The sequence below is a fragment of the Lampetra fluviatilis genome, chromosome 34 (assembly GCF_964198595.1).
Source record: "Lampetra fluviatilis chromosome 34, kcLamFluv1.1, whole genome shotgun sequence".
NCBI classification, from domain to species: domain Eukaryota; kingdom Metazoa; phylum Chordata; class Hyperoartia; order Petromyzontiformes; family Petromyzontidae; genus Lampetra; species Lampetra fluviatilis.
The window spans coordinates 1,147,699-1,172,914 of NC_136308.1; the positions used below are offsets into that span (position 1 = coordinate 1,147,699).

The following is a 25,216-nucleotide window of genomic DNA, read 5'->3' on the forward strand; positions in this document are numbered from 1 at the left end:
ATTTAAAAGTTCATGGTTCACACCAAATATGTTGACACCGTTTTATTGCATCGCTTTTTCAGGACGGCAGCACGATTATACGTTGTGGAATGGCTGAAATCCGCAAGTCTTCTGGTGACTTCATGGGGAATGGATCTGTCCCTCGATCTCCTGGAACGAAGCCTTTAAACCTGCATCATCAGCTATGGCCTATTTACTGCTGGATGAAGGCATCTCCACAATAACTCCACAGTTCTAAAATGCCACAAGCTATCTCTAGTGTGCACACAAATTGACCGAATCGCTTAATCTGCACCGTGACACATCCTTTGGCTCCCATTCCATGACCAGTCTCATTCATCAGTCAGCATCCATTCTTGTGATGCGTCTTGCCCAAACCCACATTCCTCAACAGTCCATACAACACCTGTAATTCGCGTTTGTTCCTCTCCACGTATCTCAGTGTAATTCACAACATACATCTCTTCATGCTTTCTTTGTGCACAATTCAACATTTGTTCCACTTTCTTAGTCATTTTCCATATTTCTGATCCATATATCATCTTAGGTAATATGCACCGATTGGCAACTATTAATTTAAACACATTTGCACTTTGCTTTTCATTGACAAACTCAGTTCATTGACAAACTCAGTTCATTGACAAACTCAGTTCTCGAAATTGCTGCGTCCTGCTCACATTCTTCTTTAGTCCATCGCCCATCGTTGGCAACGTGTCCTCGACTTGAAAAAAACTCCACAACATTCGTCCTTGCGAAATCTCAAGATGTTTTGCCTTCGACTTTCTTTCGCAAGCAAGAGCACGCCTCTTACAAGCGCCATTTCCCACGCCTCTCTTCCCCATTTGTACGATTTTCAATGTTCAGCATCCACGCATCTCAAAATATCTCCTGCATGATTTATCGTCGTTTTGGAGCGTACCTTACGTAACATATCGCGATCCATTTTCTTTCTACATTCTGCCCTCTGGCTCGCCTCTTTTGCATCAAATCAATTTCACCCAAAGCTCTGCGCTTCACTGCCCACGACAGGCCAACAAGCGGCCCATCACGCAGCAGCACCTCGCTTCATGAAGTTATACGTACAAAAGGTGGTCACGTATCACGTGCGGACATTGCAGATATTAATACTAATCATTTACATGTTATATTATAATAATATTATAGCGCCAATTTTACCCAGGAAAGCACGGCTAGGTGAGGTGCTGTATACTGGTACAGATGCTGCTGTGGTGTTGTCCAGGGGGCGGTTGAAACAGGCCGGCTGGGTTCTTAACCCCCCCACCCCCACTGCGTCTGTGCACCCCCAGCACTCTGAGTAGAGTCACGGAGAGTGGTGGGTGGTGGGGTATATCACGGGCACTCTCGCCTCTGGTGCGTGTGCAAGAACTGGGAACACGCACGCCACTGCACCTCTGGGCGGTGGTAGAGATGGGGCGAGGTCATGGCATTGCAGGGCTGCACCTTTGCCTTTTGCTGGAAAGCGGGTAAGCGCCACTGATCAGAATCTGTTTACCCCTCCAGACACGGGGGATGTGATGTACAGATGTATAACCCACGGGAGCAGGTGACCACCTGCTGAACATCAAGCCTGGCGAGGTAGCGCACGCTTTGGGAGGTGGGATTTGTGGATCCCACAGCGATGGATCGTGGGGTGCTCCCACTGTCCAACACATGGCAGTCTGCAAGGTGGCCGGAAGATGTCAGGACAGCAAATGGGTTCCTGACTTATACTTGCCGTGTGGGTCTTCTCCAGGTACTCCATCTGCAACCCGTAATCAAACACCGACACATCCTGTGGACTCAGTGAGACATTCCTGGGTAAAATACATAGCGATACATTATAAAGCCTACAGCTCCTCTGCCAATTACCTCTACCAATGAACAAAATAAAGAATCCTTCAAGAGAGCCAAGATACAAATCCACATGGTACATTGCGTGTGTGTGCGTGCGTGTGTGCATGTGTGCGTGCGTGTGTGCAAACAGCAATTGCCCCAACAGTCTGCTCGGCCTATAGGTGGATCTTTGCTTGTTGTCTTATCTTGTGTGTGCAGCAGCGACTGCCAGCCAGTGTCAGGGGAGTCACAGCGCCACACTTGTGGCTTTGCGAGGCCCTCTTCACACGGGCACACACGAGACAAGACAGCAAAGCAAAGATCCCGCGCGTGCGCCGGTCGCTGTGGTGCGCCGTCGTCTCGACGCTGTGTGGCGACTTGCGTGGCCTCGCTTGCAAGCGTCGGCGGTGCGTGAAGAATCCGAGATCGTGGCGGGTTCGAGTATCCGGCTTCGACGAGGGCTTCTTTCTTCGCAGGGTTTTCCATTGATGTGTAATAATGTACATTAATATTAAGGTGCGGAATATCGCGCTTGACTTGCGATGATGATTTTGCGCGCTTGACTCTTTGCCCCAGGGTTGACTTGGCACATCACCGCTCCGGGCTGTGTACAATGAGCACAGCTTTGCAGGACGTTATTCGCGATCTCGTCCGACGTTGCAAGTGGCTCTGTCATAGGAATGTGAAATGTTGACGGCTGGTGGAGATTAGTGCCACCCTCGCCCAGTGCTCGCTGGAGCAGGGAGACTCTACTCGTGTGCCGTGCGTGCCAGTTCGCTTTGCATTTCGAAATGAGGATGGAGGTGCGATTTGTGTATTTTGTGTTCAATATTGTGTCAATTGAAGATGCCTAAATGTGCAATATTGTTTTGCCAATTTTTTATTTTATTTTCACGCAAAGTATGAAACATTTCATTGAAATATTGACGCGTGTGTGTGTGTGTGCTTAATGAGAAGCAGTGGTGGAGTATTTGGCCCAGGTCTCTCCCAGTTTAACTCAGCCCAAAATGAGCACCTGGTGTGGTGGTGTGCCAACATCTGCACAGGGGATACAAAGGCGGTCAGGCGTGGGCAGCGCTGCACACACCAATCCCTTCGTTTGCCATGCCGATCACAATAGGGACTTACTAACAGCGCTTACGCCTGCAGTCTGTAAGTGAAGCATTGTCGCACATGTGAAGTCGGCGAAAATGCTAGGCAAGAGAATAACGCATTATAGGAGTGCACAGATGTACTCAATACCGTGCCTCTTTTATATTTAAAGCTGGGTAGGTGGTACAGCGGTTTGATTACACGACTCACCAAGGTAAGGTGATCCATCAACTCCTCGGTGGTCAATGACTGCAAAACACAGCTACCACTTTGTATTAACGCAGCAGTGGTTATCCTATGGATATACTGACCGTGACATAGGAATATGGAATTTCCATCATTGGACTAAGGCTGGAGATGGGAATGAGAGAGGGCAGTCTCTTCCTCGCTTAAGGAGGGAAACACTTAACTATTTTATTTAAAAAAATGTAAAGTTATATTTAGCGTGACTAATTTATATAAATTTAATTTATCTGTCTGAAACCCTCTTGGCTGTTATTTGATATGTATAATAATAGACTAATATACTTATATGTACATTTGTGTTCAATACAAAACCCTCCATGCTCATTTAGAATAAACACTGCATTGCTTGAATGGACTAATGTATTGTACGTAATTAAAGTGACTTTAGAAAGGAAATGAATCGGAGCTTCAGCCGTTGTCACTCAGCTTCTCAAACAAAAGGATTTGTAGGGATCGCGTTGAGGCTCAAGGCGCAGGAATTACACGGTTTGCTACGAACGTGTGTGGATGTGTGGACACCTCTGTGTGTGTGTCAACCTTGCGTCACTCTTGCAGGAACTCGGCTCATTACTGCCGATGGATTAGCGCGGTTGGCTACGTACGGTGCGAAAGGAGTGCAACATACATACATAGATGCAAATCGGCAATGTGTTTCACCTGCACTCATTTGAAACTCGCCCATCGTGGTGGATAATGACACGAAATTAAATTGAGGCTCGCTGACCGACTTGCTCAATAGAGTGTGGTGCAGCAGATCTCAACTATGTTGGTACATTCTAAACCAATGTTTTCATTCCACATTTCTGTGGCAGGGCCCACAGAAATGTGGAGTTTGTTCGTCCATATTGGTTTCTTTTTGTTGTTCCTACTGGTTTATTTTTTCCTTACTACTGTTTTTTTGTTGTTGTTCCTACTGGTTCCCCCCCCTCCCCACAAGAGATGAGCAACTGCCCATTGCTCAATTGAGCACTTAAGTATATAGCACGTGTACTTTTGCATGCGTTTTGAATTGTTTAACACTTCAAATGTTATTCAGCCCACACATCAACATCCATTCTAAACGTTTCGACCAAAAGAACAAGGTATGATCGTGCATAGTTTGTTCCAGTGATGCAAAACTCCGTTTACATGGCAACGAATGGGCTTGAATGAGTCAACTTGACAATGCCCCTCGGGCTAATTGTTACATTCAAGGGCAATGATAATTCGCTTAGCAAAAGCCAACATTAGTCCAGGCGGCGTTGTACTTTCTCTTTCAAAATGCCTTTGTAAAGAATCTGACATGTCTACTCTGGCTACAGTTGAATCGCTAATACTCAGTGATGCGCGAGGTTGTGTAACACGCATTTGATTTATCGTTTTAAATAATTTTGCCTTATTTATGGTGGCATCATGGTCAGCCATCCAATGCGCCTGCGTTTGTTAATATCCCCCGATGCTTGTGTTAATTTGTTCCCGCAAGGGTTTATGAATGTGCGCGTGTCCAGCGAATGTGGTGAGCCTCTTACAACGGAGCTCCCGCGTGATGAGGGCATCGACGCAGGGGTGGTGGTGGTGTAAATAGTTAACCCTTTCGTGTTACCAACGTCTCGTTCCCAACCGTGATGGATGGATGACAGCTTGCGAATGTGCATAAGGAGCCGTGAGCGATCGAGCCAGTCAGCCATCAGAGCTTCCAGATAATATGCAAAACGTAGGACCCTAACAGTCTATGCACAGCAATTGCAACAATCTCGTGGGGAAAATTCCCATGAAACATGGAATCTGTCACTACTATAGTATCACATCATAGCTGGCCTGGAAAGAACATTGTAAGAAATGCTGTCTTGCCCATCAGGGCTATGCTATTTGCGTGGGATGATTGCTTATTTAATTGTGACGTCCTCTTGTGTTGGTTTATGTTGAACGACTGATGCCATCGTGGGCAATGGGATGCCATTTAGGAAATATTTCATGAGCTACTCTTTGTGATTCCCCTCCCAACAATGTCACTCGTGTTGTTTCATTGCCGCCAATCAAACAACACACGTTGTTTGAGCGACACGGTAATTGCTTGCGGGCTTAGTGTTGTTCCGACTTCTGCTCTGCATTGACAGTTAAATTGTACATACTAGAGGTTTTTGGGTTATTAATTTACGCGATCTAACCCCAACACCTCTATTATGGATGATATTGGTCGCGAAAGCCTACGAGTTCAATGGTATCTGTACAATCCACAGGTCATACGTTTCAGGTCACATGCGAGAAAATGCGTATTTCCCGCAAGAATGTATATATATAAACACTTAAACCACAGCTAGCTTGTGAGTCGTTAAGAAGTTGTGCTTAACTTTGCCGAAACGCATCAGCCATAAACATGTTTTTACAATGAGCCACATTTCAACTGACAGCGTTGGGTGATTTCAATCTTCGCATCGATTTGAAAAAGTATAAGGTCGAACGTTTTGCAGCTCAAATAGTGGTGAAGTCACGAATCAGTGTCATTGATTTACACAGAACCATGTTGTCAATGTCGGTGTATGAACACATCGCAGCATCGAAGTGATTAGTGGAGCCAACCAAAAAAAAAAGAATTACTCTTTAAAAAAGAAAAAGCACATTTCTAAGGGCAGAGAGTGGCAACGATTCGAAAGATTATTGCCACAACGCCCCTCAGTTGCCCTGCTATATGAATGAAGTAGCAGCATCTTTGGAGGATAGTGCTGTGACGTGACTGTTAAACCTGTTAATCTACTACTAAGACGCACTTGCCATGTACATCGTGTAAATAACGATAGTGTGTGTGTACATAACGGGTGGGAGTTGATATTTCTCAACAACAAAAAAACCCCAATACGAGCATTCCACAGAAGATCACGTGCATGTGCGTCTGTCTGCCTGGTGTTCCTGTAAATATCCCCCCTTGAATGTCACAATGCACTGGAGTGCAGGAGAGATCACGAGATTCTTTTCCGCTGTGTCCCCCCCCCCCCCCATTGCTTTGGAGTCCAATGTTGTGTCTCGAACGTGTCGCCATGTCCCTTAAATGTCCGTGAGTGCTGTCGAGTTTGGGGAAATCCGTACATGCGTCTGCAGTCCTGCCTAAAGCATGGAAGGCTTTGCATTTCCAGCGAGAATATTTACCGTTGTTGTTAAATGCTTCAAAAAGCTTTCGCTGAGAACAGCGACTAAGCAGAAGACGTTAAAGTCATTGGTGGTGGTGACCATGAGGTTTGTTGTCAACCGTGCAACGGCTGAGAGAGGCCTAGCAGAAGGAAGGGAGTGATGGCGAGGTGCAGTGGCTTTTGACAGCATTGACTGTGATTGCCTCTGCAGCTCGACCTTTGAAGAAAGCGGCATTTTCCTGTGATCGCGCACGGAATGGGTGCAGAAATGAATGTGCATGTGTTAATTAATGTAAGGGCATTGTAGGCATCACATTTGCGAGTCAGTGTCGTTTTGTACGGCTGTGTTGAATTATGAAGTTACAAAACAGTGTGTGGGATTATTATTATTACGTGAGTACAGCCAAAATAATGTGTATTGTGTTGTCATGAAACTCTTTGCTAAAACAAAATATTTCCTCAAAATACACATTCACATGTGCAGCTTTGGTTATTTAACGTCACTGAGAAGAGATTTGTATTCATTAGAGCATGAAAAACCCATGAGAATCAATCCATCATGTATGTAATTTTTTAACTGTACATTTTAACTTTGTGAATCATATTAGTAATTTTATGTATCCATAAATGTATCTGCTCCAGTGACATAATTGATGTTTTTTGGATTAAATGCATATTAAATATTTTATGTGGAGAAATCACACTACAATGCCCTTACAATTCAATTTATCTGAGGCTTGCAATTATGTGTAAAAATGAAAAAAACAATACTAAAAATAATGTTAGCTATATTTGTGACTCATTATAAAGAATTTTAATTATTTCCTGTGTTGTGATAAAATGTTATGGAAATAAACAAATGTTATGCGAATAAAATGCCAGTTGTCATTTATCTGCTTTCACTGCTTAGTTACGTTTTTCAAATGTATGAAAGGGACAAAGTCTGGCAACTTTAGGTATGCAGAGCCCCAAGAGTTGTGATTGGGAGGGAGTGAGTCTGGCTGTACGAGGCTGGAACAACAGTTGAAGGTGATTCCTCAGCTCAGCTGTTCGGGCCCAGAAATTAGCAGGCGCAATGTTCTGTCAAGTAGCAATGCGGCCTATCGAACCATACGCGGGTCAATAGAATAAGCACCACTGTTGGAAATCAACAGTCCACCTTCCTATGGGTATACTGAATCCTGCCGTGTGAATGTGGGATGCCCACTGGCTCAGGACCACGGATGGTGTTGAGAGTACCGCCCAGGGCTGTGGCTCTCACTTCGTGGCCTGAAGATGACTCAACTCCGCCTCTTCGCGGCTGAATTCAATGTCTCGTGACTCAGCAGCGACTCGAAGTCCCCGTTGCTCTCTGATTTGACGTCCGAATTACGTCATAAGGACTGTTTCTTTTGTGATCCGGACCACTCGTTCCGTTGGGCTTTCTCTCCAATGTTCTTTCTTTGCTCAAATAGGCGATGTTTTTTTATTTGATTATCAAGAAAGGGTATACATTCAATGGGAAGGATGTAATTAGATTTCTTTGAAAACACAAATCCTACTCAAGTCTTCGACATTTACAGATGACGTGTTATCATTACGAGCAAGCCGCGCATGTTTCGTGTGTGGCCGCCCGTCCGTCCCTCGCAGCCAGCCACCAGAACTTGTACAATATTCTTGTATCGAGCACTCTCTTTCCAACCTCTTACCTTCTCTATCGCTTCGTCTATATCTATTGCTGGCCCATGTTCCTCCTCTATATTCCTTCCCTCCCTCCCCTGTACCTCGCTCGCTTCCCCCTATCTCTCTCCCTGTTTCTCTCTCTCTCTCTTACCTCTCACCCTCGCTCTCCTTATCCCCACCTCTCCCTTCCCCGTCTCAATCTCTCTTGCATCTCCCCAACCTTCCCCACGCTGCCTTGTCACGTTCCCTCGCTCTCCTTTTTCCGTTTTTCTCTCCTGCCAGTCGCACGCGCCCGTTCACTCTCTCCCCGCCCCCTCTCCTGCCTCCTCCACATCCCTCGGTCACCACCCTCCTCTCTCTCCTCGGGGTTGGAGGGTGGGGTGGATGTGTTGGTACGCGTGACGAACCCGGCTCAACCACGTGGGTTGCGGCTGATGCATTCAACGCAGATGCACGCGGCGACGTCACTACCACGCATTCGCATGCGCCAGCCAGACGGACAGGAATCCAGGCAGGAAACATTTTTTACACACTTTTATTGAACTTGCCCTGTTGTCTGTTCATATATTTTTAAATCTTTGGTGATTAATATCTTCGGATCTACGAAGACTAACGAGTTGATTAATTGTTTTTTTTATAGTACGAGTATGATGATTCATGAACACGTTTTTTGGTGGAGTTTGTAAAATGTCTACCGTAGTCATTTCTCCGACTTACAAAATGAAACCGAGTAACACTAAATATACAGGGGGATGCTTCAAAGAAATGTTGATACTTCTGAAAATTTGCAACAATACCACGAGAAATGTGCCTCCGGGCTCTGGAGACCACCTGGAGAAGATTCCAGACACGCGTTGACAACGATGGCGAACAAGTGAAGATTCTTTGACTTTTTGAAGCTATTAACATACATTTCTTTTATTCACGTTACAGTGTGTTATTATCCGTAATTTTTCCCATTCAAAACGATAGTCCCATATAAATGTAAAGATTTTTTAAGCACCCTGTATTTTAAGCAGACAGCCAGTCCGGCTTTGCATAAGAAGCGATATCAGTCTCGCTGAATTGAAATCTAAATGCATTTACAGGGTTATGAATGGTCTGAATAGCGATCCATCATAAACTCCATGATTGCCTTTTAGAATACGTCACTCTGAAGATGTTGTTACACTTTGTAATTTTACACAATCGTTAATAACACCGCGGAATTTAAAGGAAAACATCGTAGGGGACGTTTCAGACAACGGCCCTTCTTTATGGCTCAAGCAATCACCAACTAATCTGCCCGTTAAGCTTCAGTCGTTCCGCAATTTCTTTTGAATTCTTTACTCCGGAGACTTTTTTTGCAGCCTACCGGGGACAATTTTCCCTTGGGAATCCCCAACCCCTCTGAGACCGCGGACATCAGTGAGGCCATCTGGTCGCGATAAGTGCTGCGATGCCTTCAGAATTCTTCCGAATAATTTCTTCACCCCGCGGATTCTCTCTCGCGAGGGCTCCCTCGAACCGTCTTCTCCAGCCGAGCCGGCAAACCACCCAGCGCCATCGTCTGGATATCTACTCGGGCTGAACGATTAATCGATTTCAATTCGAAATCGCAATTTGAAACAATGCGATTAGCAAATCGCAAAGGCTGCGATTTTTTGCGATTTGGAAAGTCCCATTACTTTGTCATTGGAATTGTTTAATTTATTATTATAATAACTTTCTTTATTTAACTTCACAACTGTTCTATGTTTGATTGTTCTATTTCAATTAAAACATTTTAATAAATACATGTTGGAAGCAATTCAAACCTTTTAAGTTCTCATCTTTGCATTACGATATATAGCAGTTCACATTTTGATGGTATCACTTGGTAAAGCTCCATCGCATGTTTAAATCTATTACACAGCGAATATTGAACTGAAGATTGACTTAATAACATTTAATCTCAAATCGCAATCGCAATATGTCAGAAAAATCGCAATTAGATATTTCCCCCAAAATCATTCAGCCCTAATATCTACCTACCGGTTCTGTATCAACATCACCCTCACCTCAATCATTCCCCCCCCCCTATCCCCCAACATAGTTGACAGCTCTCGCTTCTGTAACGCCTCAATATTTCCCGAAAGTCAGATGTCATCGTTCACTCGTTTGAAATGGGTCCCTGCAGCCGACAGGAATTGTATCGCAATGCGAGTCGTAGCATCCTGGTCGCATTCCGCCCCCTGCTGCTCAAGAATGCCGCGCTAGTGGAGAGTTTAGAGTTGCGCTTGAGACGCGTGCGTGTAGGCCAGGGGTCGGCAACCTACGGCTCCGGAGCCGCATGCGGCTCTTTACGGGCTGCTTCTTGACGATATGTACGTATGTACAGTATGTACATAGATGCATTGCGGCTCTTGAAATACTGAATTTTGTACCGAATTGGAAAGAAATGGCTCTTCTTGTTATTTTGGTTGCCGACCCTCAATCGCAGTGCTGCACCGTGCCGTTCACGCAACATTTCATCACGACGGCGCCGATTCCCGGCCAAGGCTAACATCAGTGGCGAGTGATTTTACGAGCTAACAACTCAACCAAACGTTTTACTTTCGCAGGTGAGCTACGTGGCTCTTTTGCCGAAGCGAGCTGGCAATCACAAACGATAGTTCTACGAAGTGGCATTATCATCACGTGGACATTTAAAGCAGCCAAATCGTCTAAACGCGTGTTGATTGTAAATGTGGAGGGAAAAACCGGAGGACCCGGAAAAAAAAAACCACATCCACGCAAACTCTAAATACAGTAGACGGGCGTCAGGGTCGGGATCGAACCCACGACCTCGTGTATAGCAGGCGTGGTGAAGTATGGCTAAACGATCCCCCATAACTGACACCCCATAGGGAGGCCTTCAGCCAGCAGTGGGTTGACACATGGCTGTTAACCTGCGAATGAATGATGACGGTAATTAATTATTTAATGGATTATTAAGCGGGGAAGACCTAACAGGGAATGTCCTGGCGACATGAAGACATTTGGTGCCACAGAGATGTGGCAACTACTCGAGCATATTGGCACAGGGCAGTGGGTTACCCAGGAGCTCTCCGTGCCATGGATCGTGACGACGCTGATGACGAGGGTTGGCACACGCAATGCTGAGCATCACCAAAGTCGACGGACACAATCATTTACTTGTGGCAGTGGCGAGGCGCTGCGCTTCGCAAAGTCTGCAGTGGGTTCGCAGTCAAGGGGTCACGTGGCCCCATTTCGTCATTTCGTCATGTGACCCAGGGGTCCCGCCACGAGGTTAGTGATAGGCTAGCTTTAAACAACTCTTAGAACCTCCCAGTTCAACCAGTCTACGCAACAAAGACTCATTCCTGGCAGCGGTTTCAGTCTCACCACCTCTACATAACAAAAGGCTCAGTCCCATTTACATGCACCTTGACATCAGCCTCACCTGAACAACTCTTTTCAACCAGTCTACACAACAAAGGCTCATTCCTAACAGCGTGCACCGAACCTCACAATAATAATATCCAGGGCCTACCTTGGCTCCTTCCACCCTCAACCAGTATATATAAGGACTGTTTTCTTGGAATTTCTCTTACTTGATACAGCTATTGCGCTGTGATGGTTCCACCTGAAGACGGAGGCTTGTGTTGCCTCCGAAACGTCGTGATTTTCATTTTATTTTTTATTTTACTTTTATTAATGTAAATTTTGTACCTACGTGACTTTACCGAAAAAACCTAAGAATATGAATCCTTGCAGTCACGAAAGCTTCAAACTAGAATTGATTTATTTATTTTGTTGACCAATTTGAACCGCGTGACATTGACACGCAACGGTCACCTCGTTTAGAACGACGTCAGGCGGTTTTGAAAGTCCACCGTGAATCAGACGGCGCGTGGTACGTCACGGTTCATCCACCGGTATGTATTAGTATTATGCAGGGCGGCCTGCCGGCTCAAACCGCGCGCCTCTGTTCACAAGCGCACCGGCACGGCGCTGCTGCTTGGGGCGATGTCACCTCATCCACACACACACATATACGTACTCTATTTTCTTCAATTGAGTCAACTGAGATGATGGATAACTTCAGTCATATGAGTTATATGACCCGACTGCGCACGACTTGTTGACTCAAGTTTCTCGGCTCGGAGCGATCTCGGCTCAGAGCAGTGCGTGTTGTCTTCCACCAGGTGTCACTACAGGCGAGAACAACGTGAGCACCACGGCCACGCGATCCAACTGTGCATCGCGATGATTCGCGTTCCTGTGATTGAACTTGTTGGGAGAAAAAAGAAAGGTCGTGCATACGCGCCGGCTTCTGTGACGTTTCCCATCATGCGTTGGTCGACCAAATATTTAATTAGCAGTAGCGAAGCCAGCGGGGAGCTGTCACACCAGAGCGAGACAGCTCATTTGGCCGACATGGGTTTTTTCGGAAAGTCCAAACTGGTCAGTGTTTCCAGATACCGCCCGTTGTCCTCGGGGTTGTGTCTCCAGGTTGTTCGTCCACCCTGTGATGGACGTGGCCGGTATTTCTTGAGTTGCAGCGGTTCCCGACCTTTTCGAGTGTGTGGACTTCTTCTCAACCTCCAGACATTTCACGGACCACCACATATACGACGAGTTAGACCGCCTTGTCACGGGGAGCACGTGTCGCGTTATAACGGGCGGGATCCGCGTTGTGCGAAAAGTGTTCTCGAATGGAAGAACCGCGTTTTCGCCAATTATACATACAGCACTGTATTTTAAGGACTTGGAACAGTTAATGTTTTTGGCCAGCAGATGGCATCAGAGCTGTTTGCTCAGGATTTGATGTTTAACCAGGTTTTTGCTTAAACAAGAGCTTACCTCATTAGAATCGTCAAGTGTGGTCCTGTTTAAATGAGGGTTGGGGTGGTGCTTATCACCATATTCCCATGGCCAGGAGCGAGTCTAGAGCATCGTCACCAGCCATGGTCATTGATGATTGGTCAGTTCAGACTGTCAACTCAACACTTGGGAACGTATTCTTGGGTCTTTCGGTAAAGTCACGTAGATATGTTCAAAGAAAATAAATAAAATAAAACAGAAAACTACGACGTTTCGATCGCAAAGCAAGCGGTCGTCTTCCTGAAGAGGACTTGGCACAGTCGATACGTTATTTGAACCTATCCACGTGACTTTACCGAAAGACCCAAGAATATGAATTCCTGCAGACACGAAAGCTTTAAGACTTGGGAACGTGTCTTGATTATGGGATGCTTATTACCACAGTCGATTGTTAGGTCACGTTTGGTGGGGTAAAGTGTGTGCACTCCCTCCCCACTTCTCCCCAAGATGGCTGGCTAGCATGGAAGAGTAGACCAAATACACTCTGGATGGGGCTTTAGAGTTCCCTCCAGTGGGAGGCAGCTCTATAGCTAGCATTTGCAAGAGCTATCTAACCTTTATGCATTCTTGAACCCAAATTGAAACCAGGATGTCACCAGGGCTTCTGCATCGCTGTTAGAAGCTCCCACGAGCCACCTGGGTCACTTCAGCAGCAGTGCTTCATAACGATGCAAATTAAATCGGTGTTTAAATAGGACATGAGGTCCCCATTGGGCCAGCATCTCTCCGCGAGATGTCCTGGATATTCACCGCAAACGTTGGCGGGAGGATTGTGCACCACAGCGTTCATTGCGAGGGCTTCCTTCAAAGGTCACTCCTGGGAGGGGGCAGCGCTACGAGACGTCTGCAGAGGCTGCTGGACTCCCCAAGCACGTGGTGCGGGGGCCTTGCCACGTGGTGAGCGGCTTCCACCGTGGGCCCACTCACACCAGAATTAGGCTTCGCTCGAGATTTTCATCGTGATGCTGGCATCTGCTTTTGAAGGACGCCCCCCTCCCTGGAGCGCAGCTTCTAAGCCTCCTTGGTGCTTAATCGCGATGACACCACGGGGAAAAGAAACGGACGACCGCCGAGTGAGCCACGCCAGTCAGGGGAGATTGCTCAGGAGACGAAGATAGATGCTTCATTAGGGCCCTTCGCTCGGTTAATTAAGAGTCTCCGTGTTTAAAAGAGCCACGGGGCAGTTACGAATTTACATTGACGACCCTGAGATCGTGGTTCACATTTATAGGGTCCTATGGTGAGGGCCAATCTAGCCAGTGGACAGTCCCTTGTTGGCTGCCATAGAATGGGAGTCATTACAATGACAGTTTGAATTGATACCAGACTTGGATTTTAACCCGCAACTTCCATTTGTAAAGCAAGCCAAGTGGACGGTGTGAGCGAACGGAAGGATGAAGACCCAATTTATCGTGCAAGGCACCCAAGTTGAAAGCCTTCAAACTCATTTTGAGGAGGACCCTTGCCCGAGATGATGTCTAACCATTTGCTAAACTTTTTTGTCTTGAGATGCCAGATGAATCTCGAGTGCCCAGAGATAACCCAAGCGTCGCATCGATCTTCTCTCCTTAATCCCTCTGACAGGCGCAACGCGTTGTCAGCTGGGATGCCTCGCATTGTCTCAGCGTCATCCACAGAGGGCACCCTGCAGGGAGAGATCACGAACGCGCTGCATCCGCACATCGCCTCCAACATCGCAAACGCTCTCGCCTGCAGCGTCGTTGCGTCGCGGCTCGACTTCTGTAACTCAGGCCTCGTCCGCTCCACTCTCAGCGACCAGAATGATCTGCAGCGCTCACAAAATCACGTTGCCCAGAGTTGTCCACGGTCCCCGCAACCCTCGCCCTGACACCCTGTCCATCTGTCGTGCCCTTCATTTTGCTGCCCATTTCGACCAGCGCGACCTTCAAGATCGCTTGCCTCTGCTACCGCGCTCTAAAATCCGGCTCACCCACGGTACCTGCCAAGTCCTCCGCTGACGCCTTACACACCTCACCGAATTGTAGTCAACTTCGTGCACGACGCAGAACCTCCTTGAAACTCGCAGGACGAGGGCCGTCATTGCTTCTCGTCGTTTCTCAGTCGCAGCCCACACGGTCGTTTGGAACGCCACCCTCCCCCCCCCTATTCACATCTGCGACGATCAATTAATGTTTTCGTTCAAAAACATCGAAGAGGCGCATCTCTTCGGCTCGATGTTTAATCACCGAGTCTCCCCGGAACCGCGCGACGAGATCTGACACTGAGCTCGGTTCAGCGCATCAGAATTGCGTCTTCGGTCGGCAACATTGCGCGCCTTATAAATTGTATTATTATTATAATTACGATTGAGATGCCAGGTCTATTCAAAGGTGGTCGAAACTGGGATTCGAACCCAGGATGTGCGAATCGATGGCTCTGTGCTCTGAGACAGTCATGCTTTATTCCGTTGATATGTTGTAACATTTAGCTGTCATAATTATGTTAGCACAAAATAAAACAGTTCATGCCAGAGATCAATATCGGTTGTACAAACTGCCCTGACTCTTTAATGCACGCTTTATTTTGGTGTGCTGAAATGAAAATCTTCATTTGCTGCATTCATTTTTTACATTTCATCAATTCACCCTCATCGGTTAAATACGCGTCAACTTGGAAATATTTCATAATGTGCTAGTTTCACATGAATCGTGTCAAGAGATGTGCACGCTTTACATGCAAAGAGAGGTATTTAATTGCCTGGCAACTTTTGTCCAAATTTTCGATTACAACGCGTTGGTGCAAAATCTATCTTGAAGGATGATTACACATTACAGTTCACGCGTGCATTATGCACAGTGATGCTAAGTTTGACTTTGTCTTGTGCACAATGATTCAATTATGTGTGCACTCGCACACACATACACGAACGTGCTGGCAGGTCTGCGGGTGAAAGTTCTGTAAGCGAGCACCTAAACAGCCCGGCAGGACATTCACACACTGCACCAGGTATTTATTTAAGGCAAACGACAAAGATCCCTCGTGTAGCCTTAACAGAGTGTTGGGGCAAGTGCTGTTCGCGAGTAGCACCTATGAAGGCCGGCACAGCACACGAGGGGGTGGGTGGCAAGCACCACGCCCGGCTGCCTTTGTCTCCCCTAGTGGCGACGTTAACACATCGCACTAAGTACTCATTTGAGGCTTAGTCGACCTAGCGGAGGCCCAGGACTGTTTCAGATAGTCATCACTGGTGTTGGTGGCCGTGAGCTGGAGTCGAACTTGGGGTGCCGGGTTCGGAGCGCAGCGCGCTAACCGCGCCGTGCCACTTATCTAAGGCACACACACTCACTTCACAATGCGGGGTAATGACAGTCAGCGATTTTTAGTGTCAAACATTTCTGATTTATAGTTTAATAAAGAGGCTAAGATTTGTAAAATAGCTTAACGCCATCACACTAAGTGTCTGCCATCTGTTACGACTTTTTTCCTCCCATGAAGTAACGGGTTCACTCTGAGTTATGCTTTGTGATGGTGTGGACCTCTGCGCATTTTGAGAGTCCAATTTATTTTTGCAATTATTTATGCACTTTAACAGTGAAGAGAATCACTTGGCTTAAGTGCTCTCTACCCCGGGCTAACGTTTGTCCTAGATTTTAAAAATCCATGTACATGAGTTTTAAGTTCCAATTTGCTTCAGGGAGAGCAAAAAATAAATTATATTGCAACAAGATGTGATTACTGCTTTGGAATAGATACCTGCATAACCAAATGGGTTTTTCTTTTTTTGTCCAAGAAAATTGATTAATTAATTCAGAGTCTTACATTGTTTTTAATTGAAGTCAGCTTTTAAGGAACTTAATGTGCTTCTCTCTAAAAAATAAGTTACGTTTTGCACTTATTCCTGCAATCTTGGAAAATAACTTAAAAAATCTAATGGTGCAGAATTAATGATCGACTTTAATGGATGGTGGAATTAAAATAAAGTTTTGGGGGGAAAAACATGAAGCAAAGCTATTATAAGTACATTAGCTGTAAAATGTTTCGTAGAACTGACGGTCATGCTGTGACGTGCTTCAAAATATATCCCATCTTTTAATGCTTTAAATGAATACGTTTATTCACCCACAATGTATATGCAATTAAGCCAGATGTAATTTCTCTCTTACCGTGCTTAACAAAAAAAAACTCTCAAAATTTTGATGTAAGTCTCAAATATGTGTTTTTTTTATCTTTCATTTAAATGTGAAATAAATAAAAAAGAAACCCCTCCACTAAAACATGTTCACAATTTCGCAGTTTAGCGCTCTGCATCTCAACTCTGAGCATAACTCTGCAACTTAACCGCGTACGAATATTTAGTAATTATTACCCATGTATTATGCAAATAATCCCGCCGGGGATATAATTATGAATCGGCGAGCTTCAAATGAATGAGGAATTAAGATGATTTTTACTAAAATCCGCACACTTAACGCTAAAAAACACCGAATGTCATCACCAAACTATTCCTTGTATGACACTATGTCTCTGTGCTCTACAGGCAATTAGTCGCAGGGCGAATCGTGATCCGGTCACTTTCGAGCGCCTCGCGTTTCCAACGCACCGAGTCAGGAATTGCCTTGCGACAGCGAGTAAGTGAGCGAGCGAGCGCGATCTTCGCGGCGAGACTGAAGCGGCCCTCAAGCGGAGTCGCGCTCGCCTCGCCGATCGGTGAGGACGACAGAGATGTCGTCGGAAAAGATTGGAGCAAGTCCGTCGCCCCTAAATGCCACGCTCGCAAGTGCAGCCGCACCATGAAGGCAGCTCCTCTAATTCTTCGTCTTCTTGTTCCCATCATTCCACTTCACCGCCCAGCCCCCAATTTTATTTCCACGTCCGATCCAAAATCGTTTCCCTTGATTCCAAAGACAGAGTCTCATCTTTGGGGAAGCCGTCACCCCCTCTCTGCATCGTATATGCACGCTCTAATTTACGAATTAATCGTCGTAATTTAACGCCCACGTTAATTCCCGCCAGCTAGGAGGTGGGGAAGGGGGGGGGGGAGACGATGGCCTGCTGACGAGATGCCCAGCAGACAAAAGCCTCTCTGGGTGATACCAGCGAGTACCCGGACCCCCACCCCCAGCTGCGTGTCGACAAGAGCCCCTCGGCCGTGGGCACTCGGCGCGATCCGCTGACGGCGAGGAGCGCCGCACCTGCAGGATGCTCGCTGCGCTCTCCGCAAGTGCCGACATCAGCGAAAGAGAAGTTTGTGAGAAGCGAAAAAAAGAATGTGCAGGCGCTGCCAAGTCAGGAAAGGGAAACCCCTCTGGACTCACGGAAGGAGATCTCCGGATTTCCAGAAATTCTGCTGTATACAATTTTCATTTTTTTCTTCAGACGGTAACATTAACGGTAAGAACATTGACCTCGAGGAGGAAAATTGGAATCGTTAATAGCCACGAGATTCAGACGATGTTTATTAAATAAGAGTTGCCGGTAAGTCAATTCATTAGCTGTGGTATGGCTGAGAGAAGCTGTGCATTGAGCGCTATTGGAGGTGACAGAGGGTATATTTTTTCTTCCTGTGGAGATACTAATCCCCGCCATAAGAATGTGGAATTACCACGTAATGGCTCAGGGCCACCAGCAAACATGAGCAGGGAGATATTCCGCCTTCGTAAAGAAAAGTCAGCTGCGGTTGAACCCGAAGTCATCATGGAATTTAAACGTGAGGCTGTCAATTTACCTTCCGATTCCGATGCAGTGGACGACGGCGACATTGATGCGTAATCTTTGATATTAGTTAGCTGGCTTGGCACATTCTCACACAGTGTGTCATTGTGCCCAAGTCAGCCAACACATTTCACGTTGTCCTCTGTAACCTTCCAACGGTCATTGTTGTTCCAGTGAGGCCCGCATTTGTTAATGTTCAGTAGAAGCTTGCACATACACCCCCCACACACATATTTGACCAATATATATGCGCGTATATATATATGTATCACGTGCTTTACGAGGTGTAAAATTGTTGCCGCTTCAGCGATCTTTCACAATAAATAAGAGGTTCAAGTTAAAATGCAAACATCGTTTTTGCTTTCACCGACAAGAATGTCTGGAGAGTGCTCGCCACCTGCCAGACCTTAATCTGCAATTCTTAAGTTGGAGCCTCAAATATGAAGCAGCGGAGAGAATGAGCGGCGCTAATTTGAAGTCTTGACGTCTCCCTTGCTCCAAGCGGAGCGTCAAGCACAGATCATCTCTGATGGCAGCTCGGGGCCAGTGCTGGAGATTTCACATCGCTTTGTTTTTACCAGTTTCAGCACAAGGCAAACCGCTGTTGACTTCCCACAAAGTGCTCCTGAATGTTCTTTATCTGGGTACAAAGCCTCTACTAAATCTCAACTGTGCCTAAAAAAATTGCTTTGCTCTCAAAGCCATATTTCTCTGAATGTGAAAGCAAAACTGTTAAATCTATAAAGAAAATCCCTGAGCTGGCAACACTGCAAAGTGGGATGTATGTCAAAACTAGGAGTGCGTGGCATCATTACATTTTATGTGTGATAACCCTTTTATTTAACGCACGCCTGCTTTACAGAACGTTTTGAATACAGCTCAGTTGATGGGACAGGAGGGCTCACAATTGTGGGGTTGTGAGTTAAAATCCTTGACATTGGTCACTGATTACAGGATGATGATGATAATAATTAGTAGAATGATCGTCGTCATCTGAGTCATCGTTGTCAATGCCACCTTCGTCATCGCAGAAGCATTGTTAACATCACGACAACAGTTTAACACGTAGGGTTTCGCGACCAATATAATTCAAAATAAAGATTTTTGGGTTAGATCACGTTATTTATTAATGTGTCGTAACCCTCCACCACCCGACACGGCCAATCAGCAAAAACAGTGTCACGTTGACAAAAGACAAATAGTTCACTACTTTAGCCCACCGGTGCGTTGAAGAGTGAATCCACAACATTTTCAATTTGTGAGTACGACGTTTCGCTGGTAATTACATCCAGCATCATCGGGCAATTTGCCCGATCTTTAACACACCGGTGGGCTAAAGTAGTGAACTATTTGTCTTTTGTCAACATGACACATTTTTTACTGATTGGCCGTGTCGGGTGGTGGAGGGTTGCGACACATTTATAAATAACGCGATCTAACCCAAAAACCTTTATTATGATCACAACAACAGTCATCATACACAACACCTACAACAACAATATCGTCATCATGACTGATAACAATCGTATTTATTAATAACATTCAAACACGGGTGAACAGGAGGCAGCAATCTAGAGATGCGCGCGTGTCCACTACTTTGTAAACATTACACTTGGTACAGTGAGTTTGTGTGCCTCAAGTCCTTTAGTCCATCCACTGCCGGATGAAGGGGCTCCCTGTGTAACTTGACCATACTTCACCACGCCGGTCAGCGACGGTTCGCCAGGGTGGGGGAACACAGAAGTAGAGCACGACACAGAAGTACAGTGCCCCGTCGCAGCCTATAGCACCTTGTTATGCACGGCCGTCGCCCATTACCGCATGACCCAAGCTCCAAGATGTGGAGATTTCGGACGCATTCTGGGTGATGTTGGCCTCTGTCACGAGGCCCTTGCTATACCCATTCTCAGTTGGTTTTAGTAAGCAAGTCCAACGCAGGTCATCGTTATGAAAGATCGACCGGTCCTCGCCATGCACATGTGGACTTTCCACGCTGGGCCAGTACCACCAATGGAGATGTGATGGGTGTCCCACGACGTCTGACTGATGACAGACACAGATCTAACCCAAACAAAACTTCTATGGTGGATGATATTGGTCGCGAAAGCCTCCGACGTGTTCAACAGACACCGCTTCGTCATCGCGCAGAAGCGGCGGATACGGGACGCGGACATCAACGGTCAGCGATCGTCAGCTACGTTGCAGAGTGCGACTGAGTCAACTGTAAATGTATCATATTTAATGAAGCAATACTTAATTTCACACCCAATGCTGCGTACAATAGCGCATTTTACGATGTATAATTATTAACATAATAAACAGTGCTTGGCAATTGACGTAAACGCGTCCTAATTTAAATACGCCTACAAAAAAATGCAAAATCCTCGTTCGGCGGATTATCGACAGTAGTCTCGACTTTTGTAGCAAAAATAAATGAGGTTCCCCTTTTGTGGAACGACTTAACGATCAATATAAAAAACACGAATAAAAGTTAAAACTAGCAAGACTCAGAAATTACAATGTCACTCCAATCACGCCTTTCAGTTGCTACGGGACTAAAATAGTCACTTCTTGTTTTCTTGAAGTTCTGTACTCATCGCTGCCGCTGCATTGATCTGGCAATTCTGAATTCGATTTCCGACCAAATGCAAAGAGTTAAATCTGAACCTTCTCCAACTCGCGCTGACCGGCGTGGGGAAGTATGGTCAAATAACCCCCACGCCTTCATCCAGCAGTGGATTACACAAAAGTCTGCAAATTATGATACGAAATAATGAACCTTTTGTTCCTAATGTTGCCATTTGACAAATAATCCCTCTGAAGCCAATACACTTATTACTTCACCGTCTCAATCGTAATCTCATCATGGGTTAAGGGTCAATATTTCGTGAGATTCAGCAGTCGGCGGCTCATGGACAGAATTACTCTTGCCATGGTAATGTGGAATTTCCACGGCTGGCTCAGGATTGCCAAAAGATACGCGCAATAACCCACGCTCATCTGGGCAGTTGGACACACACGTGGGCTTCGTTTGAGCGATCAGCAAAAGCACGCGTAACTTGTCTCGATTTGTATTGGGAAATGTAAAACATCAAAGAGACGAAGCCCCATCTGCTCAAAGAAGCCATTGGTCGGTGATAATTTCTGCTATCAAGACCCGAGCCATTGCTTGAAATTCCACATTCACATGGCAGGGATAGGTACATATAGTACGAACACCACCACTGTCTTCACGCTAAAGGATACAGCCTCAAACCGGTGGCGTTAATTTGTTTTAACAAACCCAGCCAAACAATGACCCTGTCAATGCTGTTGACGATGACAATGATGATATAGCAATAATAATTATTACAATAAATATTCCGATTATGATGATAGTAAAAAAATAACATGTTTATAAGATGACTCTGATTATGATAATGGGACCATGATGATGATGATGATGATCTTCATCATGAATTAACCCTGGCCAGAGTTTGAAGTGATCGCTTCACAGATGTGGAGTCTCGTCACCTGCAAGTTATATTTATATATCTATATATATAAAACCACCCCACACACCTCAATGCGCGCACACAACCCCAATGCGCAGCCCACTCGAATTGCGCACTCGCTTCTAATGTCACGTGATCTACGGCTTCCTTCAAAACCTCGCATTTTCTCCATGACATTGAACGGTCGTGGGGTTTTAAAATAGTGCTAACTGAAATAAATCAAATCTCTATTTAGGAGATTATCGCTTTCCCCTCTTGCCACGTACACAGGTCGTTTGTAACCCGTGCTGGATGGGGGTCCCCCGCTCTGATGGATGTGCGCACGTAAACACTGCGGGGAAATGAAACATCTCGAGAGGAGGAGGAGGGCTCGCGAGCCGGCAAGCTGCTGCAACGAAGTCGACGGCGCATTTCAATCGCAACTTTGCAGACAGATACTTTGGAATTAAAAACACACACACACGCGTACTTAATTTCCCCAGCCTTGGCCTCGCTCGTGAGAGCACGCGCTGAAGAGGTCGTTACGAGGCTTGTGGTAGACGCGACAGCAGAACGCAAGTGGGCCTCTTTGCAGTCTGCTGATGTGTAAGTGATGCATACGATGGCGTCTTGAGACAACACGATGACAAGTCACTGCCCTGCGTGCCTGGGGGTAAAGGAGCAGCCCCGCAATGTCTCGCTCCCCTCCGCTGCTAGCGTAGGGGCCTCCACCAGAGGGAGCGAGAGAGAGAGAGACAGTGGACACTGGATCTTATCTTGCACCCCTTTGGTTCTCAATAGTTAAACATGCATCATGCTAATAAACACATAGGTGTGATGAAACAAAGTGGCTGTAATCTTCTTGGTTCTTTCGGTAAAGTCACGTAGAATGGAAATAATAAAATAATACAAATATAACATAATTAAATTATTATCACGACGTTTCGGCCACAACGCAGGCAGCCGTCCTCAGGTGAAGAACAGGTCTGTCGAGAAGACAGCGTCTGAATGACACACCCCAGGCTTGGATCCCTGCAGTCACGAAAGCTTTAAATCGAAAAGTGGTTGTAACTTAACGTGACCGTGCTTGATGTGTGTTTTCTATGATTTACCTTCTAAACAAAATCTGTCGGTGTTTCGCACCTCCAGAAAGGACATCTCACACCCCCAGGGGGTGCGTGCACCTCAGGTTAAGAAGAACCACTGGCTCAGAGCACTTGGCCTACTCTTCCACGCTGGCCGGACGTCTTGGAAGAAGGGGGAAGTCACCCGACACTGGAACCCACCGCTCGCGAACCTGCGGTCGACTAAGTGCGGTGTACAAACAAAGGTCGCGTGGGAGGGCCGGACCCGGCAAACTCGCTGCTTCTTGCCCGCCGCGCCAGGAGATGGAGTCGAACCGTCGAACCTCTGGATTGCAAGTACGGAGGTGCGCCGACCGTTACCACCACGGAAGCGAGCGGCCACCCCCCCACGCCCTGAACGTTCTATCTTTATTAAAATCTGCGCATTAACATTTTTTTCGGCATCGCAAGCGTGCGTTTCCGCCCTTCACGGCTGCCGATCGTGGCCCAACCTTTGAGAATGTCAGCGAAAGACGCGGCGTTATTATTTTATTATTATTATTACTACGACTTTTTTTTATCACCATCGCGCCTTTATTTATGCCCGTCGGTGAGATCGTCCGTACGAGAAGGGCTAAAGTGGGTAATTGCCAAGGACGATGATGCATGAGCAGCATCTGTGGGAACTGTCCGTGAAGGTTCTCATCCATTGAAGACGCATGGGCAAAACTTGGCCGGCGAAAATGCTCGTGCTGGCTGGGGGAGAATTGAAAAGGGCGTGCTGACAGGTCTATTAGGAGGTGGGAGGCGGGGGTGATGTACATGACATTGACCCACGGCGCACTCACCGCGGTGTCAACGAACGCAATTGAAGAGCCAACGAGGTCAAGCTCACGGTGACCCGTGCCGCAGCACGAGGATGGAGCATGAATAAGCTGTCAGAACTAATAGACTCCCTGATACACTACGGCGAGGAATGGAGCCGATGGAGATAGATACGCATATAGAGCGTTTGTTCTGTTGTGCTGCGATGAAGATCTCACCACGAACAGCCTGCCTGCCTGCCCTCACGAACCATCCTCCTACAACGACCGACCGCCTTCCTCGGTGCCCAGCATCGACTGCTGCAGAAATGATTTGCCGCTAGCAAGGAGACCATGCCTATGCGAATCCGTGCTCAGCTCATGAACACTCCGGGGCTGATCGAGAGATGTCCTCTTTTTTGTGTGCAAGTCGGCTCAAGAGTGATTGGACTTTGAGGTTGGCTTGGGTGGCTACGAAAAGCAACGTAATGTCAGAGCACTGAGCCAGCACTGGCTGAGATCCTTGTTTAAATTCTGGGAAGCTTCCCGTGATTAAACTCCGGCATCTCAAGTGCAGTGAGTTGATGAGTTTCGTGCCAGTCATCACGGACAGCAAAAATAAACAATCACGATAACCTTGTGATGGTGATCAAACAATGCAAGTCTCATTTACCACGCAGGTAACAACGTCAGGGCAATGGAGAAGCCCCACCACCACGTGTGGATAATCGGGAATTCAAGAGGTCTCAGAAGCAGTTCTGTGATGTCAGATTTTTTCGAGGCATTCCTCTCAAATTCTGCGAGTTACAAACCGTCTCCATCAGAGCTTCGATTGGAGATGGGTGGAATGGTGGCCCTGCGGTTAGCACACAGTGCTATGACCTTGGTGGCCTGAGATCGAATCTCGGCACGCAGCTGACAATTATGGCCTTGGGCCTCCCTTAGGTCGGCTCAGCCTTAAGTGAGTATCTGGTGTAGTATGAAAACATCAGCATTGGGGAGACAAAGTTATTCAGGCATGGTCCATTCTAAATAGGTGCTTACCAATAGTCTGTTCAAGGGTCCTGGGGGATCATTGTCAAACAAATCGTTGTTCCAGCAGAGAGACACTTTGACTTTATACTTAATGAAATTGTATCAGTCTGTTTTATTGTACACGTAATATGTACGTGTTAATTCCATTAAAAATATTTTGTATCCATCCAAGCAAATATGCGGGTCTTTACACAGATGTCATACCAGTTCAAATTTTGGGAAATAGTTCTGCGTGTCTTCTTTCCAAATGTATTTTTAATCGGTATCACATTCATTAAGAATGCGTTCGGACAGTCTTAGAGCGTAGCACATCACCACAATCAAAGCGCTTGGGCTGTGGAAATAAATATCACAAGAACCACTTCTGACACACATCTTAAAGT

At 46.3% G+C, this 25,216-nt stretch overlaps 1 protein-coding gene across 3 annotated transcripts in view; it reads left to right on the top strand.

Moving 5' to 3' along the window:
- The window catches only part of LOC144944271 (protein bassoon-like), a 158,618-nt gene extending 151,489 nt beyond the window's left edge, over positions 1 to 7,129 (top strand). For 2 of the 3 annotated variants that reach the window (XM_078872284.1, XM_078872287.1), the window contains exon 14: positions 63 to 7,129. The gene's annotated coding sequence lies outside the window, so the exon portion shown is untranslated. The remainder of the gene's footprint in view (positions 1 to 62) is intronic. The other variant, XM_078872285.1, reaches the window with a different exon arrangement.
- Positions 7,130 to 25,216: the final 18,087 nt, after the last annotated feature.